The 18888-nt window shown below is 43.7% G+C and overlaps 1 protein-coding gene across 3 annotated transcripts in view; it reads left to right on the top strand.

The window, feature by feature from the left end:
* The window catches only part of LOC131131939 (zinc finger protein 609-like), a 110220-nt gene that overhangs the window by 28987 nt on the left and 62345 nt on the right, over positions 1-18888 (top strand). The window lies entirely within an intron of this gene.

Here is an 18888-nt window from a genome sequence, read left to right as displayed (position 1 = left end):
GTCTCTTGTGTAGGAGACACTGTCATAAGAGAAAGACGTTCTTTTGTTGACATGATAAAGCCTTTAAAGCACTTAACCAATCTGAGGTTCTGTCATATTTCGTGAAGTAGGGCAATACTGCATACATCCTAAGTTTGTTCTTGTTGTGGTGTTATTTGGTATTGAGCAAATGACGAATGTAACACCATGTTACAAAAATAATACAGTGAGAGAGAAATTGACACGATGAAGGTTGAGAGGTTGATATGTATACGTATTAGGTACTAGGCCTTGTTAAAGTCAAGTCTGGTTGCTTTAGAGGTTGTGGATGCCTGAGCCTTGTTTGCTGCAGTGTACAGTACCTTGTGTTGATATACTTGCTCAGATCAACTGTCTTTTTCACATTTTTGACCACAACTGTTTGCTGTGGTGTTTTCTTAATGTTGTGTTGATTGTAATAGAAATTTGCATGCAGAGATTTGACCTCGTCTATTGAAATGCGTGTTTGTTTTTGTAATATATTATGAGGGATGAGCCGGTATCCGTTACCGTTTCCATTGATAATGCATTTTTGCCAGATACGAGTATGAGTATACTGTATATGAGTATACATTAATAATAAGAATAATGAATTTTATTTATAGCGTACTTTACATCAAATGAATTATCTCAAAGTGCAACAGTTACAATAAAAAATAAAAATAAAAGTTAACAGCAAGTATCACAATAACAGAATAAGAACATCTAAAATAAGTAGAGCAGTGGAGGTGGCAATGACCAAAGCCAAACTAAAACAACAAAGTGAACAAAAGACATTAAATATGCATTAAAACAGGCAAGCTATGTAAAAGCCTTTCTAAAAAGATATTTTTGTAAACCTTTTTTAAAACCGTCTAATGTCTGTGGTGCCCTCAGATGATCGGGGGGGAGCCCATTCCACAGACTTGGGGCAACTGCGCAAATGGCGCGATTGCCCATATTTTTGAGCCTGGTCCTTGGAGGCTGGAGGAGGAGATTGGCCTGCCCTGAGCGGAGGTGGCGTGAGGAGGCTTGTGGGTGAGGAGTTCTTTGAGGTGGGGGGGCTTGGAGGGGGCCGGACTTGTTTTGCTGTGTGTCGTCCGCGTAGCAGTGGAATGATATTCCATGCCGGCTGATGACATGGCCAAGGGGGAGCATGTAGATGGTGAAGAGGGTGGAGCCAAGGACCGATCCTTGGGGGACACCACAAGTGACAGGGAGACTGATATATGACCCCCCCAGGACACATATTCCGTTCTGCCTGTGAGGTATGATGCGAACCACCAAAGGGGACTTTTTGAGTAATGGTATAATGACAGCAGTTTTTAGAACTGATGGGACAAGGGGAGTGACTTTTTATCAGGGCTGAGGGAAATGGGTCCAGGGCACAGGTGGAGGGCTTCATTTTGCTCAAGATGTCCTCAATGTCCGGCTGAGAGATAGATAGATAGATAGACTAGATAGACTTCCTTTATTGTCATTGCACAAAAACACAGTAGTGAAATTGCCAATGAAATGTCGTTGCCTGGCTCCCATATAACAGACACAAAAGAAGATAAGTAATAATAAATAATAACAATAATAATAATGTGGAGAATAAATAGACACCAAATATGAACAATATAATGTAAAGTGCAGCATGAACAGTAAATTGCCCAAATAATTAAAATAATTAAAATAAATAATAATAATGTAAGTAAGATAGAGGGGCTTATTTGGCATTCAGCAGTCTGATGGCCAGGGGGAAGTAGCTGTCTCTAAACCTGGTCGTCCTACAGCGGATGCTGCAGAGCCTTCTCCCCGATGCCAGGCGAGAGAACAGTCCATGCTGGGGGTGTGTGGGGTCAGAGCAGATCCGATGGGCTCTAGATACACACCGGCTGTTTGCTATTTCCCTAATGGGGGGGAGCTGGGTCCCGATGATCTTCTCCGCTGTCCTCACCACTCTCTGCAGTAACGTCCAGTCCGAGGCCTTGCAGCTCCCAGACCAGACGGAGATGCAGTTGGTCAGCAGGCTCTCGATGGTCCCTCTGTAGAAGGTGGTAAGGATAGGAGAGGAGAGGGAGGCTCTTCTCATCCGCCGCAGGAAGTGCAGTCGCTGCTGTGCCTTCTTCGCCAGAGCGGAGGCGTGGAGTGACCAGCCGAGGTTGTCCGTGATATGCACCCCCAAGTACTTGGTTGTGTTCACAACTTCTACGGCTGTGTCGTTGATGCTGAGTGGAGTGTGGCTGGGTCTGGATCTCCTGAAGTCGACGATGATCTCCTTGACAAAACATGTCAACATTCAGGATCAGGTTGTTCGCCTTGCACCAATCCACAAGGTGTCGCACTTCCTCCCTGTAAGCCAGTTCGTTGTTGTCCTGAATGAGGCCCACAACTGTTGTGTCGTCCGCGTACTTCAGGATATGGTTGCTGCTGTACTTGGGGCGACAGTCATGGGTCATTAGGGTAAACAACAGGGGGCTCAGAACACATCCCTGGGGTGAGCCGGTGTTCAGGGAGATGACACTGGATGTGTTGTCGCCCACTCTGACATACTGGGTTCTATCTGGGAGGAAGTCAAGCAGCCAGTTGCACAGGGAGGTCTTGAGGCCCAGTGGCTCCAACTTGCGTACCAGGTCCTGGGGGACGTGTTGAATGCTGAGCTGAAGTCTAGGAACAGCATCCGTACATGGGTGTTTTTCTTCTCCAGGTGCTCCAGGCTCAGGTGGAGAGCAGTGGAGATGGCGTCTTCAGTGGAGCGGTTTGGCTGGTACGCGAATTGGAAAGGGTCGAGTGATGGGGGGAGTATGGAGGTGATATGGTCCTTAACCACCCTCTCGAAACATTTCATAATGGTGGATGTGAGTGCAACGGGCCGAAAGTCGTTCAGACATGTAATAGATGGTTTCTTGGGCACTGGAATTATTGTGGCGGACTTGAAACACGGGGGGACTACAGCTTGGGCCAGTGAGGTGTTGAAGATGTCTGTGAGCACGTGGGCCAGCTGGTCTGCACATTCCTTGATCACCCGTCCTGGAATGGCGTCTGGGCCTGCAGCTTTCCGCACGTTGACCTTCCTCAGGACTCTCCACACAGCAGCAGTATCAAACTTGACTGCCTGTTCATCTGGGTGGGGGGTAGCCTTCCTCGCAGGGTTATTGTTCAGAGCCTCAAACCTTCCGAAGAAGTCATTTAGCTCATTTAGCTCAGATGTCCTTAAAGTAGCAGAGGGGCTGAGCGGCCCCCAGCTGGGGCTGAACAAATGGGACTGGAGATGCAGAGGGACAGGAAAGGAGAGAGCGGATGTTTCCAACTTTTGATTTAAAAGAATGAGAAGAAGCTGTTGCACCGCTCCTGCGTGCTATCAAAGTGTGTGTGGGGGGGTGCTGAGGTTTGAGGAGATGGTTAATGGTTGAGAAAAGTTTCTTGGTGTTTTCAGGGCTATTGTTGATGATGTGGGAGTAAAACTGAGCCCGTGTGTCACTGAGGGACTTGCAGTAGGCCCTCTGGTGTTCCCGGTAGGCTAATCTATGAACGGCAAGTCCAGAATCTGCTTTGCTTCAGTTTTGAATTTGCTTCAGTTGTCTCAGCTCACTAGTTTATCAGGGAGCTGAGCGTGTGAAAGTGACAGTTCTGGTCTTGACTGGGGCGTGGTGGTCCAGGAGGGTACTTAGTGTTGAGTTGTATAGAGCCACAGCTTCGGTAACTGAGGAGGGGTTGGCCTTGGAGAGGTGGCAGAGGTCAGCAGCCAGGGTGGTGTAATTGATTTTTTTGAGATTCCTGAGGCAGATTTTCCTGTCTGGCTTGTTGACGGGGGGCACCATTGGAAGCTCCACTGATATGGTCAGACACACCCTGATCATCCACTGTAAGATTGCTGATGAAGTTGCCGTTGGTGATCAGCAAGTCAAGAGTGTGGCCCATGGAGTGTGTTGGGACATTAACATGTTGAGTGAGGTTGAGGCAATCAAGAAGATTCATGAATTCGGCAGCAGAATAGGAAGAGTGGTTATCAATATGGATATTAGAGTGGTGAGGAGGTCATGCATCTCCGGAATAAAGGCTGGGTTTGGTTTGGGAGGGCGGTAAACCAGGAGAACTGTTGAGGAGACTGGGGGTTTACATTTGAATGCAAGACATTGGAAAGAGGAATGAGTAGGTAGAGACGGGGGACAGCTCAAAGCCTACCCGGTGCATAACAGCAAGGCCACCGCCGCGGCCAGCGGTGCGGGCTTTACTAAGATAGGTGTAGCCAGGGGCACAAGCTTCATTTAAACTGGAATAGACATCAGGCTGCTGCCAGGTCTCAACTAAACATATAAAGTCTATACCAGCATTAATAATGTGGTCATGAATAAATGATGCCTTGTTATTTAAGGATTGAGCATTAAAAAGTTCAATTTTAACAGAGTGTCCAGGTTTGGTGGAGTGTCTCTGTAGATTATCTGTGCTCATTATATATTTACTTTTCATGCTCTGTGATTGGCCAGTCACACAAAGGGACCGCCTCTACATGGTGCAATTGGCAAGTTAAAAACGGCTCGTGTTGCGTTGGTCACACTGCCTCCACTCTATTAGGTTTTCTTCAGCTCGCCTGTATTGTACTTAAAACTTGTGATGGAGAGCACCCCAGCTGGTGACTCAGTCGTTCTACTGGGAGTCTTCAACGCCCATGTGGGCAATGACAGTGTGACCTGGAGGGGTGTCATTGGGAGGAATGGCCTGAACTTTTGCAACAAGAGGTTCAATGCGGTTTTCGTCCCAGTCGCAGAACAATGGACCAGCTCTACACCCTCACGAGGGTGCTGGAGGGTGCATGGGAGTTTGCCCAACCGGTCTACCTGTGGTTTGTGGACTTGGAAAAGGCATTTGACCATGTCCCTCGCGGCGTCCTTTTGGCGGGTGATCCGGGAGTACGGGATTGGTGGCGTCTTACTACGTGCCATCCGGTCCTTGTACAAACGAGGCAAGAGCTTGGTTCACATTGCCAGCAGTAAGTCGAGCCTGTTTCCGGTGAACGGCTTCCCTTTGTCACAGATTCTGTTCACAATTTTCATGGACAGAATTTTGAGGCGTAGCCAAGGCCTCGAGGGAGTCCGGTTTGGGGGCCTTAGGATCTCATCTCTGCTATTTGCAGATGATGTGATGTTGATGGCCTCTTTGGGCTGTGACCTTCAGCATTTACTGGCACACATCCGAGTGTGAAGCTTTTGGGATCAGACTCAGCACCTCCAAATCAGAGGCCATGGTTCTCAGTCGGAAAAGGGTGGAGTGCTCCCTCTGGGTTGGGAATGAGGTCCTGCCCCAGGCGGAGGAGTTTAAGTATCTCTGGGTCTTGTTCATAAGTGACGGAAGGTGGGAGCGTCAGGTCGACACACAGTCCGGTACAGCGACCGCATTACTGCAGACGCTGCACTGAACCGCCATGGCGAAAAGAGAGCTGACTCGGAAGGCAAAGCTCTCAATTTACCGGTTGATCTACGTTCCCACTCTCACCTAGTCACCTGGTTTTGAACTTTGGGTCGGGGCCGAAAGAATGAGATCGCGGATATAAGCGGCTGAAATGAGTTTCCTTAGGGTGAGCCCATCTACCCTACGGAGGAAACGCATTTCAGCCGCTTGTATAGGGTGAGAAGCTCATCCGATCGGGGCTCAGAGTAGAGCCGCTTCTCCTTCACATTGAGAGGAGCCAGTTGAGGTGGCTCGGGCATCTAGTCAGGTTGCCTCCCGGCCGCCTCCCTGGTGAGGTGTTCTGGGCCAGCCAGGAAACGGCCCCGGGGCAGACCTAGGACACGCTAGAGGGATTTTGTCTCACGGCTGGCCTGGGAACGGCTTGGTGTCCTCCTGGTGGGGCTGGAGGAGGTGGCCGGGGACCAGGAAGTCTGGGCTTCCCTACTGAGACTGCTGCCCCCACGATCCGGACCCAGATAAGCGGAGGAAAATGGATGGATAAAAGTTCATAGCAGTGTAATTCAAAAGAATTTGAGAGTGAAGAACACATTTGTCAGATGTTGTCATTGCAGCCCGTCTGTTCATTTGGAATCGATTGCTGTCTTGGCAAAGTATAAGTAAAGATGATCAGCATGCATTTTTTTTGCAGTCACATTCTCTGTGAATTGGGTCTGACAGTGCAGCGCCATTGTAAAGCCTGATTCATGCTGCTGTGTCGAGGCGACGGCATACACTCTGCCGGCACGTTCCTCCTATTTGAATCCCTCCCGTGTAGCTTTACCGTAAACGCTGTAATTGGTCGGCTTTTAGTACATTTCCTTTGTCTTAATATGCTCAGTGTGAGTATAGCCTGCCTTTTTGAATGCGTCTTCGATGATTTTTAACACTATACTGTTGTTACAAATTGTTTGTTCCACATCCAATAAAAAACTGCTATTGTTCACGAGTGACGAAGGAAGCTAACGAGGTCTAAATTGTCAATAAATGCCATGCTGACACAACCCTAATGCAGAACTTGGAAAAGATATATATAGTGTCGGGTTGTGACCATGCAGAAGCTGAAGCATCATGCATCATTCGTATGTACATATAAATCTGATATGTATCCGACCTACTGCAGACTGAACGGTCAGGTCGCATTTATCCAACCTATAAGTCATTGAAAGCCGTGGTTTGTCATGCTAGATTTGGATGAAGTTACTCACTGACGTAAGCAAAACTGCTTCTTGTCATGCAGAAATTATTTTTAAAAGCTGTCAGTGAAGCAGCTCAGGGAAATGTCCCACTACTCTTGGTGCCGACACCCACTCTCACAATCCTTGAAACAGATGTCGCAGCATGAACTGCTATAGCCAAAATTCACAAACATTGTGTTATCCTCATGAGGGTCGCGGGGGGGGGGGGGGGGGTGCTGGAACCTATCCCAGCTGTCTTTGGGCAAGAGGCGGGGTACACCCTAGACTGGTCGCCAGCCAATCACAGGGCACAAAGAGACAAACAACCATTCACACTCACATTCATACCTATGGACAATTTGGAATGGCCAATTAACCTAGCATGTTTTTGGAATGTGGGAGGAAACCGGAGTCCCTGGAGAAAACCCACGCATGCACGGGGAGAACATGCAAGCTCCACACAGAAATGGCAGAGGGTGGAATTGAACTTGGGTTTCCTTGCTGTGAGGCCTGTGTGCTAAGTACTCAATTGCCTCAATTGAATACATATCAAATTTAAATCTATACGCAGGAGGCCTGAGTTGCATTCGAAAAAATCAGAATTGTGCAGGTCACACTTACATGGAAAATCAGATACAAGTCACATATGAGAAAAAAAATCCTCAACCTTGTGGACAGCCTTCCTTGATGAGTGAAGCCGTAATAGCTGCAAAAGGTGGACCGACATCATATTGAACCCTATGGGTTCCGAATGGGATGGCACCCATTGAACCCATGAACACCCATTTCAAGTGTGGTACCAACGCTCAATCGCCATACTCGTCACGTGTCACACATCATCCAGAGTTTAACGCTGCCCAGCACACAACAAAAGTTCCTCCTGCACTGAAAGTGCTACGTAGTGTCTGCATGCTCCCAAATCCGTAGTGAGTCAGTACTAATCTCCAAATTTTGCCCACACATGCCATTACAGCAGGTTGGAACCAGGGCTTTTGCTGCTGCCTGACAGATGATCACATTGCGAGCCTCAAACTCACTACACCTTGCCAAGTGTTCGCCCCTGCACTAGTCTAAAGCTTTTTAAAGCACCACCATGAGAGCATGAGACATTTTTGAGGCATGCTTTGCAAAGTGCAAAACTTATGTCATTCTCACAAAAGACTGGAAGTCACACATTCGACAGACATGCTTGTTCTGAATGATGGAGCGGGGGTGGACCTGATTGGCGGAGGATATCGGCGTTTTAAAGCAAGTATCGGCGGAAATAATCCGCCGTTTGTTGCTGCCCTAGTGTCCAGGTTGCAGGGTACTCCGATCGATTGGCCACCGATTGGTATCTGTATCAATATCAACTGATACGTAATTACTTTAAAATGCAGACTAACTCTGCCCCCCACTGCAGCATTCACAACAACGATGTCTGCCATGTGTGGGACTTTTGGACAGTGTTGCATCCTACAAAACATGCCTCAAAAATGTGTCATGGGGGGGTGCTTTGAAAAGCTTTAGATTGGTGCGGCATTTGGGGGCAAGCACCACATGCAGGGTGTGTAAAGTTTGAGGCTTGCTATGTGATCAGTCGTCAGACAGTGGCTATAAAGCTGTCCCAACCCGCTGTACTTGCATGTGTGGGCAAAATGTGGGGATGAGTACCGCCTCAGTACGGATTTGGGAGCATGCAGACACTATGTAGCACTTGTAGTGCAGGAGGAACTTTCGTTGTGTGCGGGGCTGGATCAGGTTATGGATGATGTGTGACGAACGTGCCTTCTGCAACCACTTCGGACTCCATGGTGGGTGCATGTCAGTCTCGGCACTTCTCCAGTTCAGCTGTCCAATGAGCGCGCATAGCTCGTGTGGACCGTGACGAGTAAGTGTTTGCTCTGCACTTGAAAGGCACGTTGTGCACACTGATTTTAGCAGTGGTGCATTTTGTCTCCTCTCTGGGCACAGAAGAGGGAGTCTGCTGCTTCTGCAGTTCTGAAGGCAGCGGATGAAGCTAGAGGGCCCCAGGAGAGGCTGCTTTCCATTCAGGTTTTCAGTTCGTAATGTAAGAAGACTAGAAATAAATGCATTGTAATGGTAATGGTTTTATTTCATTTGAACATGCATCAGATTCCAATTGAGTGCATCCCATAAGTTCCCAGTTCCACATGTCCAAAAGGAGTAGGAAGAAGCAAAACTTATTAAATCCTACTCCTCCATCTGGTACTTTTACAATCACTAACTGTTACATTTGTTCACTTCCTGCTTTCCTAATATAATTTAAGTTCTTTTTTTTTTTACTTTATTTTATTAATTTAGCGGTAGAAAATGAACAAATGAATAATGTTATTTTTTTTGGTCACGTACCTCGTAGGAGGTGATATGAGCATCCAATGCCATAATGGGTACCATAGTGCGTGTCAATATAGTGATATATATAGTACATCATGACTGGTTCAAGACTCTTCATCCTTGTATTTAGCAAACATCAACTGCTTGTATTGTTTCTTGAATTGGCTCATCGTTGTGCATTGTTTGATTTCCTTACTCAATCCATTCCATAGTTTGATTCCACATACTGAAATGCTATGGCTTTTTAACTTTTACTCCATATTTCCACACAATAAGTAAGATATGGTAGAACCAGAGAGCAATAAAGAGTGTGAAGTGATTTCTGATCGAGAACACATTTTGCTTTGTTCAATATTGAAATGTTTCTCGCCACCTTATGGTGTATATTTGTAATATGAGGTTTCCAGCTCATATTTTCATCTATTGTGATCCCTAGAAATGTATTTTCCTTCACACTTTCAATGTCTACACCATCTATTTCTATTTGCTGGTACGTGTCCTTTCTGCTGTTACCCAACAGCATGATTTTAGTTTTACTTAGGTTCAAGGACAATCTATTATCATCAAACCATCAGTGGTATCATCCACAAATAATACCAGCTTTAAGTCGTTCGTGACTTTGGAGATATCATTGATTTACAAGTTGAACAGTTTTGGTCCCAGTATTGACCCCTGGGGAACTCCGCACGTAATATATGAACTTGCAGATGTGTATTCTCCTAGCTGTACGTATTGCTTCCTGTCAGCTAAGTAGCTTTTCACCCAGTTCAGAACTAATCCTCTTATTCCGTACCTTTCTAATATAGTTATTAGAATATCATGATTGATTGTATCAAAGGCTTTTGTCAGATCCATGAATACTGCGTCTGCACACTTCCTATGATCTATAGTGTTAGTGATTTCCGCCGTAATTTTGATCCGTGGCATGGAGGTAGAAATGTTAGCTCTGTATCCATACTGACTTCCTGATAGTAATTCCTTCTCATTAATAAATGTATCCAGCCTATTGTTGAGTAGCTTCTCAATAATTTTTAAGAATTGTGGTAGTAAGGAGACTGACCGATAGTTTGTAAATTGGTGTTTGTCACCATTTTAAAAATTGGAACAATTGGAATTGTTTTAATTTTTGGGGGAAATCTTCTGAAAATTGTCTGAAAAGATAAATTGCTGATGTACATCAGCGGTTTTACGATATCGTTGAGTACCGTTTTTATAGTGTCCATTTAGATTCCATTACAATCAGTTGATGTTTTTGCTTTACAATTTTGAACAATTTATATGATTTCCTTTTTAGTTACATCGGTCAGAAACATAGAATTAGGATTCCTTTTGTTTCATTCCTTTCCTCGGTTGTCCTTTGTTTCGGAATCCCTTCTTCTAGTTTGGGACCAATATTGACAAAGTAGTTATTGTATGTATTGTAGTAAGTAGTATTGTATGTTCTTTCTGATTTTTTAGTCTGTTGAACGATGAATTTCCTTTTATAGTGTGTTCTTCTTCTTGCAAGCATTATTAAGGCCTTTTGTCATCCATGGCTGGTTGTTTTTCTTTTGCTTCTTTGACTTTTCTCTCCAGGGACAGTTCTTATCGTACAGCTTCATATGAGTATGTAGACATAACAACTTATGTCCACGTTTTTGCTTTTTTCTTTACAGATTTCAATTGTTATGCATTCTAGGATATTGTCAATCGCAACTGACATATTCTTTACTAGGGATCGACTGATGTTTTTTTTTTTTTTTTTTGGGCCGATACCGATTTTTTTCCATCACCCTTAGCCGATGGCCAATTTTGCTTGGGCCGATATTTGTGCCCGATACTGCTTTTGCTCCCTCAATTTACATGAAAAAATGACAATGATAACAAATATTACAGGTCTCAAGATTAAACAAATATTGAAATGAAATGTAAACACTGAACACAGTAGGATTCAGCTTTCTTAACACATTTAAACGGCATAAACGGCAGGAAGAAATATTAAACCGTGTGCAAAACATTTCTGTCATAGTTTAAATTTTATCTAGCATCGATGTGATGACTGCTCCTCCGCAGTGAGACGCATGCGGCGGAAAAATACATCAGTGAACCCACGCGCGTATTGGCCGATACCGATTCAAGTAAAGAACGCAAATATCGGTCGGCCGATGTATCGATCGATATCGGTATTTTTTACCACTTTGTAATGTAGTTGGTTGTCCACATACAGGGCCACTCTTCCTCCCCTCGTGTTGTTCCTGTTGATGCAGGTCATCTCATAACCTTCCAACTCAAAGTCTGTGCCTTCATTCACGTTCAGCCAGGTTTCCCAGATTGCGTTTTGTCTGAAAGGTTCCTTGAATACATTCAAATATTGTTTGGTGTTGTCATAGTTTGTGTACATGCTTCTGCCGTTTCTTTGTATGATTGACGACTTGTCGCCAATATTTAAATTGTTATTGTATTCCTCTTCTGCATAATAATGACAGTCAATTCTCATGTGTGAAAAAAAATGTGTTTGGTCAGGTGGTCATTCATGTAGACCAGGGGTGCTCATTAAGTCGATGGCGATCTACCGGTCGATCGCTGGTCGATCGCGACGTGACATTAAAAAAATATCATCCCAGCATCAATGCCGTCACTTGATTGATATACAGGGCAGCCATTCAGATGACAACTGAATGTTGCCCTTCGGGCGACCAATCAAATCAAACGACGTCTCTAAGTGCAGCAGAACTTACGATGTCAGCCTATCATCCATCCCCGTTACTTGATTGACATACAGGACAACCAGTCAGATGACAACTGAATTTTGACCTTTAGGTCACCGCTCATGCGTAAACAACGATGCAAAGTGCTAAGCTAGTCGGCGAATTGCGTTAGATTTTAAGCCCTCGCTAAAGTTTATGGTCACTAAAATGAGTGAAGGAGCTGGACCAAGTAAAAAGGCAAAAAACACATCACTTCCATACGGAATGGGAGGTGGACTTTTTTTTCACAATGTCTTTTTCGAAGTGCGTTTGCCTCATATGCCATTCTACCATCGCAGTACCAAAGAAGGGAAATGTGGAGTAATGTGGAGGTAATTACAAAAAATGTTAATAGTTAATTATGTGTGTTTTGCAATATTGGCTCATTTGGTTATGTAAGGTACATCAACATACATTGTACGTACAAATAATCCTCAATACATTTGAAAATAAATAGATGTTTTGCATTTTTGTAGTGGGTAGATCATTTTGACTCGGTCATTTTAAAAGTAGCTTGCATGCTGAAAAAGTGTGAGCACCCCTGGTATAGACATTTGTACCTTTCAGCTTCTTTCTTTGTTTTAGTACAGCGGTCTTGGATTTCCTGTTAGTGACCTTGACGATGACGACGGGTGTGGTTCTGTTCCTGCCATACAGTGGGACGCAAGTGTCCATGGATTAGATGTCAACGTCTACCTCCTTAGATGTTAAGAAATCCACTACTTGTTGCTCCGTTGAGGCGACGTCCATTTCGTCTGCTTCCACGCTGTTCCTGGCTGCCCTGGCATAAGACCTGGATTTGATATTCAGCCCTGTCACTATTATGTTGTTATCCTTGTATTCTGATCCATGTCGTTGATTGTATTTTTCAGCTCCTGAATTATTTTGTCTTTCTCCTCATTATCTTTTTTGATGTTGGTATGACCCTCTTGTAATTCTTTATATGCGTCTTTCAAATCTATCATCTCCTTCATTAGGGTTTGAACGTGCTCATCCATCTTCTGTTCCGATTTTTCCAACTTCAGAGTCACCTTTTGCAGTTCATCGCCATTTTTTCGTAATTTCTTATCCATGTGATCCGTCGTCCGGGTTAAGTAATCCACCTTATTTAGCAGCTTCGATAGCATCTCTAGTATGCTGCTCTACGTTGCGTTGCTGTGGCGTCAGGGGGAGATCGCTTCCAGTGGGAATCGGCGGCGGATCTTTGAAGACTTTCTCCGTGTCGTAATTGTGTCCGGAGTGCTTTAGCCCGAGCTACATGAGCTCCCAGGTACACTTCGATCTGAGGTATTTGGGCTGGGAGGTTCACTATTTTGTCCACGGGGTGAACCCTTCCCCTTGGATCTCCGCATAGTTGCGGTTGCTAAGCAACGCCTTGTCAACACCGACCGTTGTTGAGCCTGTTAGCTTGCTTTTACGTCTGTCTTCGATTTTCAGTGTTGGTTGTTATAGCGAATATAGTCTCTCACCACTCGATGTTACAGCCCGGAATGTCCCCACGAATGTTCCGAGATGTTAGAGAGGTTAAAAGCAGCCACTAGCTAGCTAGCCACCAGCTTGTTAGCTCGTCTTGTAACGGCTGTCGACTCCTTACAGTTCGTTTTGTGGTGAGTTCAGACCTCACTTGTCCTGAATTAAGACAGAATTGCCACAGGGTTCTCAGCAGAGTAATTTGAGGTGCTTACACAAGTAATGGTCGGGAATGTTCCCAACAAAAACTTTAAAAAAACGTGTTGTCTTGTGCCGTCCATGGCCGTCCTTGTCAACAGGAAGTCTGGAAGAAATTGTGAACTGCCAAAATGGGAGTTGTGGATACCAGCATTTTGTTCATGTTTTGGTAAAATAAGTATCTTGGCTTTTTTTTGGCTTGAAATAAGTTATGAAAATAAATGTGCCAAAAATGAGTAGTTCTTGTCGATTTTCATTGAGTAAAATAAGCTCTTCCAAGAAGAGACCTCGGTGACCCTTAATATAGCCAGTAGTACATTTAAAGTAGTATGGTAAAAACACTGGGCTTCGTCCGCACTTCGTCCGGCCATGATGCCCGACTACGATTTTTTGATTAAATCCGATTAATGACCACTTAAATTCACAAACAGATACTTGCTAATTTTAACACAAAGTGTCTTGAATGCGATATGTAGGGCTTGCTGCTGTGTTTACTAGTGATGTGCGATACTTTTGCATAGCATAAAAAATAAAGAATACAATACATCATAGTAATGTATTGATTTATTTGAAACCCTGAAGTGTAGTGCAGTGGGGTGATTTACAATACAGCAAAGCTGTACATCAGAAAAAGCAAAGGACAAAATCTTATATCAGGAGTATCAATAGTTTGATTTCTGAATCTACTTGAAAATATGAAGAGCTGGTATCGGGAATACTGACATTTCTGTATTGATCCGCACATTGCCATTGTGCTCTCCTCAATGTATTTGTGGTCATTTCAAGGATTCTGTACAACTGGAGTCAATATTTTCTCAACCAAATGATTGCGTGTATGTCTAATCAACTTGCTGCCGCGTCTGTTCCAAGGAGTGTGTGGGTAGATTACTAAGGCGTTCACTCTGCATCTGTCCGTGGGCATTGGTTCTATAAGTGGAGTGAATGGAGAGAGTGGGCTCTCATCTCATTCAACCTCTTTGTGGAGGCCGGGCTACTAGCTACCAACTCCCCTAGCCGCAGTTCGCCAGCTCTGTGAGCACGGAGCCAGCATATGCTAACATAAATGGCCAGACAAAAGCAATTTCATGTTGAATGCCACAGTGTGGCAATATTTTGATTTGACATAGAATGAACACTGTGAGCGCATGAACTCGCTAGCTGCTGCCAGTATAGTACAGGCAAAGATAAGATAAGATTAAGATATGCCTTTATTCGTCCCTCAGTGAGGAAATTTGCATTGCACAGCAGCAAGAGTACAGAATCGGTTTTTAATTTTATAAGTTTTTAATTTGATATAGAATGAACACTGTGAGCGCATGAACTAGCTAGCTGCTGCCAGTATAGTACAGCCATTGACAGGCATAGTGTGTAAACAAAGATGCAATAATAGTCAATATGCCATAGGTTTGGTGGCAACCCTATGTGACACAGCAGACATGTAGGATTTGCCGCCGCACACTGATATTTTTTTGGGGGGTTTAAAATACATTTATTGCCATATGCCGATCACATGTTTTTTACAGAAAATATTGATTGGTGGCCGATCCATCTGAGCATTCCTACGAAATACCACAGAGTGGACTACTACTTTCAGTTCTCAGGTTTTGGACAGGAGTGATTTTGGACTAGTACATCTGATTGCTCTCACAGAGGCCCAAAAATTGTTTGTATGCATGCTTAGACAGTTGAAAAATTCAATGGAACGTTGGTCCCAAAACTTGTGTCAGCGGGACTGTTTTTTCTGAACGAGAAATCTTGTCATGTTTTCATCACGTGAAATCTTGTGACACCCCTGCAGATGAGTGTTTGGAATTTATGATTATTTATTATTCTGATTTACAATCAGAGACAATATATTTTTCTTTTATCATAGTAATTGTATTTGAATTATGCACATATATGCTCGTCTACTTTGGCGGAAAGCAATCACAGACCTGTCAAACAAAGCGCCTGTTATGCTTTATCTCTCCCCCTCTCCCTCTTGCCACTCAAAGCTCTTCATGAAGTGTATTGCTGTGTTTGGATCAACTTGTTTGGAGGGAGCCTTGTCGGGGGGAAGGGAGCAAAGGCTTGTACAACTAATTCAGCTCATGAAAGACATGTGCAGCAAAAGCAGCTGTCCTCCATTGTTAGTCTGCACATTTCCAGCGGGCCTCATTTCTACATTCAATGCGTGTGTAGTAAGAGTGATGTGAAAGGAAGAGCAGAGAAGAAACTAATAAAAACAAAGTCATGTCGTTTTTTTATTTGATTTTTTATGTACTTTGTGAATAATCATGGAAATGGACAGCTGAGCTGGATAAAATTGAGTATTAATGCTGAGTTCCTTATGCTTGCTTTTAGCAAAGAATGACCTCTTGACAAATGCCGGGATTATCCCTGATTCCAGCTTTCGGGATTGTCTCAGGTTATCTCCAGCAGACAGATAAAAATGGTCTTTTTGAGTCGTTAGACAAAAAGACAGCATTTGGGGGGTAAGAGAAATGGGCTTGGTAGTGGGACTTGGAAAGTGCCTGGGGATAAGTTGGCGAGTGCTATGAATGGATAGACTCTTTAACATGCTATGCGCTGAGTAGCATGTCACAGGCTGCCACAGCTGTATGTGGTGTGAGAGGAACTGCCAGAAAGCTCTTGGATTCCTGAATCCTTGAGGCATGTGGTCTGATTAGCAGAACAAACCCACAAACCCCTCCCCCCCCAAACACACACACACAAGTGGAATTTTCTACCAGTGAGGGAAGAGGTGGGTCCAACTTTATTTGCTAGAGTTGGAGAGCAGAAGTTATATGAATACTTGTGTGCTCTGGGTAAATTTGCTAAGCATATTTCTTCTATCCCTATGAAAACTAAAATTGTGTGTGTGTGTGCATTATGATGCGTTAACAGAAGTTTCCTTTCACGGTCATCAATTTTTTTGATGCGCGATTAACATGCACTCCTCCTGTTTGACCCTCGGCCCACACCATCGTTTGATTGAAGCACAGTAACTCTGTAGCCACAAGCTGAAACAAATATTAAGCAGAAATGGAGAAAGAGAAGAGTATTCCGATTGGTAAAGTTGGCTTCAAAGCCCTGGCAGATGGCTCTTGTAGCAAGACCAAAGTTATTTGTATCTATCGTCACTGTGTTTGACTTATCACGGATTCCATGGCCTGCCAGAGACTGGAGCAGTGCAGGTTTTGTTTTTACTGTCATATACAGTGCTACCTTGGTGTCCCAACTATCCAGTGTTTTTGACATTTTGACATCTCTGCTGATTTTTGCATTGAACTGCCGGCTAAAATTCCGGTTAAAATTAGTTAAAATTTAGTTACAGCTGCTATTGGCGGGAGGTCTATGTAATGACCGTGGCTGAAGTCCAGTGTTGTGCTAGCATCGAATTTAACATCAAACGAACTAGGGGAAGATTTTCAACATCTGGGTAAAACATACGTACATTTTTGCGATGTCATTGATCCTGTTTATGATGTATTGTATAAAACTGAAAAACAAAAAAGAAAAACAAATGAAACGCACTAAATACAGAATACAGAGCCACCATCCCGCATGGTAGACTTTGTGTACCACAATGATGCACATTAGCACTCAAAGTAATCAAATCTTACCTTTTATGCATTCCCATATAGTATCAGCATTTGGGCGCAAATATGAGGTGAAAGTAAAAAGGGGAAAAATACATCCAAATACATTCATACATCCCTCTGTGCATCAGTTCGTGGTGCGTTCAATGACCGTAAACAAAGTAGGACAAATGGCAGCTTGCATTAAACATTCAAATAATTAATAGTTACAGTTAGGGCTGGGAGAGACTACGGTGAGTGCACCACTATTGCACTGAAGATTGAACAGTATATTTAACATTTTCTATATTTATTTAAAAAGGAGAATATACTATTTTATTTCAATGGCTATTTTCTCTAATATATAATATAGAGAGAATAATATTTCTGTATTAGACCAGGGTCACCAACCTTCTTGAAACTGAGTGTTAGTTCTTGGGTCCTGATGAACGCAAAGGGCTACCAGTTTGATACCCACTTCTCAAATAGCCAGTTTGCCTGTAACTATATGTTATTATGAATAATGAATGATATTCATCTGCCCTACTGCGAGGCTTATCAAGCTCACAGTTTGCAACATAAAGAAATGCACAGCCACATAACATCTCAGCTATAAGCAGTACACTAAACACACTGAAATAGCATGCTAACAATGTCCATTAGTGTCAATGACTAACTTAGCTCAGCAGTGACCAGCTCTGCGGTTGAATTCCAACACAGTCCAATATTACGGTGCAAACAGCGTCTAGCATTGATGGAATGAGAAATAACTAGATTACTCAAGTTTATAAGCACACACTGTCAGTTGAACATCAAATGTTATGACAACTGTGAAAGATGCGCGGCTGCCCTGGTGCATTCAGGTGCCCATCTAGTGCCATCATGTTTGCTGCTTCAATGCTCGTACAAGAGCCACCTCATTTATTGTTTTGCTTACCTGATTAGTTGAAAGAGGTTTGGCATAGCCCCTCAAAAACGGGGGGAAAAGTCCGGTGTAGCGCATCAAAAATGGGGTAATAAACCGTGAATGCGGGGGTGTTTAATCCTGTGAGTGGTGCATCCTTCTTTGCGCAATCCTCATTTTTTGCACAATTTCAGCTAAGCTTACAAGTGCTCTCCCACACTGTAGAAATGGATGAACACAAACACTCAATCGCCGCCTCTTTTCATTTGATGTTAAGCCGTTGGTCAATCACCGATCGTAGGCACCGGCAGTTGAACAAATGAACGGTTGCGGGAGAATCGGAATGTCCCAAGAACGTTCCCATGTGGACAAGGCCCGAGATGATTGCAGCTCTTTTGCTAAATGTGATAAACTGGTCAATTCTGACATCTGTTCTGAGAGATTTGTTTGCCTTTTTTCCACCATTGCTTGGTTTTACTTCATTTCTGTTCTTTCATGTAGTAGATGATGGGGAAAATTTGCCTTTCATGGTTAGCACCACAACAATTTTTGTAGTATGTTTCTAGGGTTGTAGTCTGCCTGGTAACATTCTGTGGCTCCCAGACATGAAATGCTCTGGACACAATCAAAGGATGTGATGTTGTATGTAATCTTGTGCATTTTGGTGCCAAGGGTACAAAAAAAAACAGATGTACTCCAATAATATCAATTACGTTGTTCGGTCTTTCCCCCGCCTGTGTTGCTGCTTTTTAAACATTTTTTAAATCAGTGCATTGGTTTCTTGGTGTTGTTTCTACACATTGGGCTACGTTCCAACAATCCACCGTTTCTAATACCCGCATTGTGGCTGATTAGTAGATTAATTAATTACTTAACTGACAAAAAACAGAACAGGAGTGATTCCAAACCTCAATGAGTTTGTTAAGCCGTTTTGTTATTCCTTGGGCCTTTCGAGAGTCATGGGTTTTAGCTAACCACATCTGACTTTGGGTGTGATGCTTGAAATGATTTTTTTACATTATTGTTTTGATTCTGCTGCACGGCGATCGAGTGGTTAGCGTGCAGACCTCACAGCTAGGAGACCAGGG

Source organism: Doryrhamphus excisus, chromosome 1, assembly GCF_030265055.1.
Source record: "Doryrhamphus excisus isolate RoL2022-K1 chromosome 1, RoL_Dexc_1.0, whole genome shotgun sequence".
NCBI lineage: Eukaryota > Metazoa > Chordata > Actinopteri > Syngnathiformes > Syngnathidae > Doryrhamphus > Doryrhamphus excisus.
This window is presented reverse-complemented; position numbering and strand designations above follow the sequence as displayed.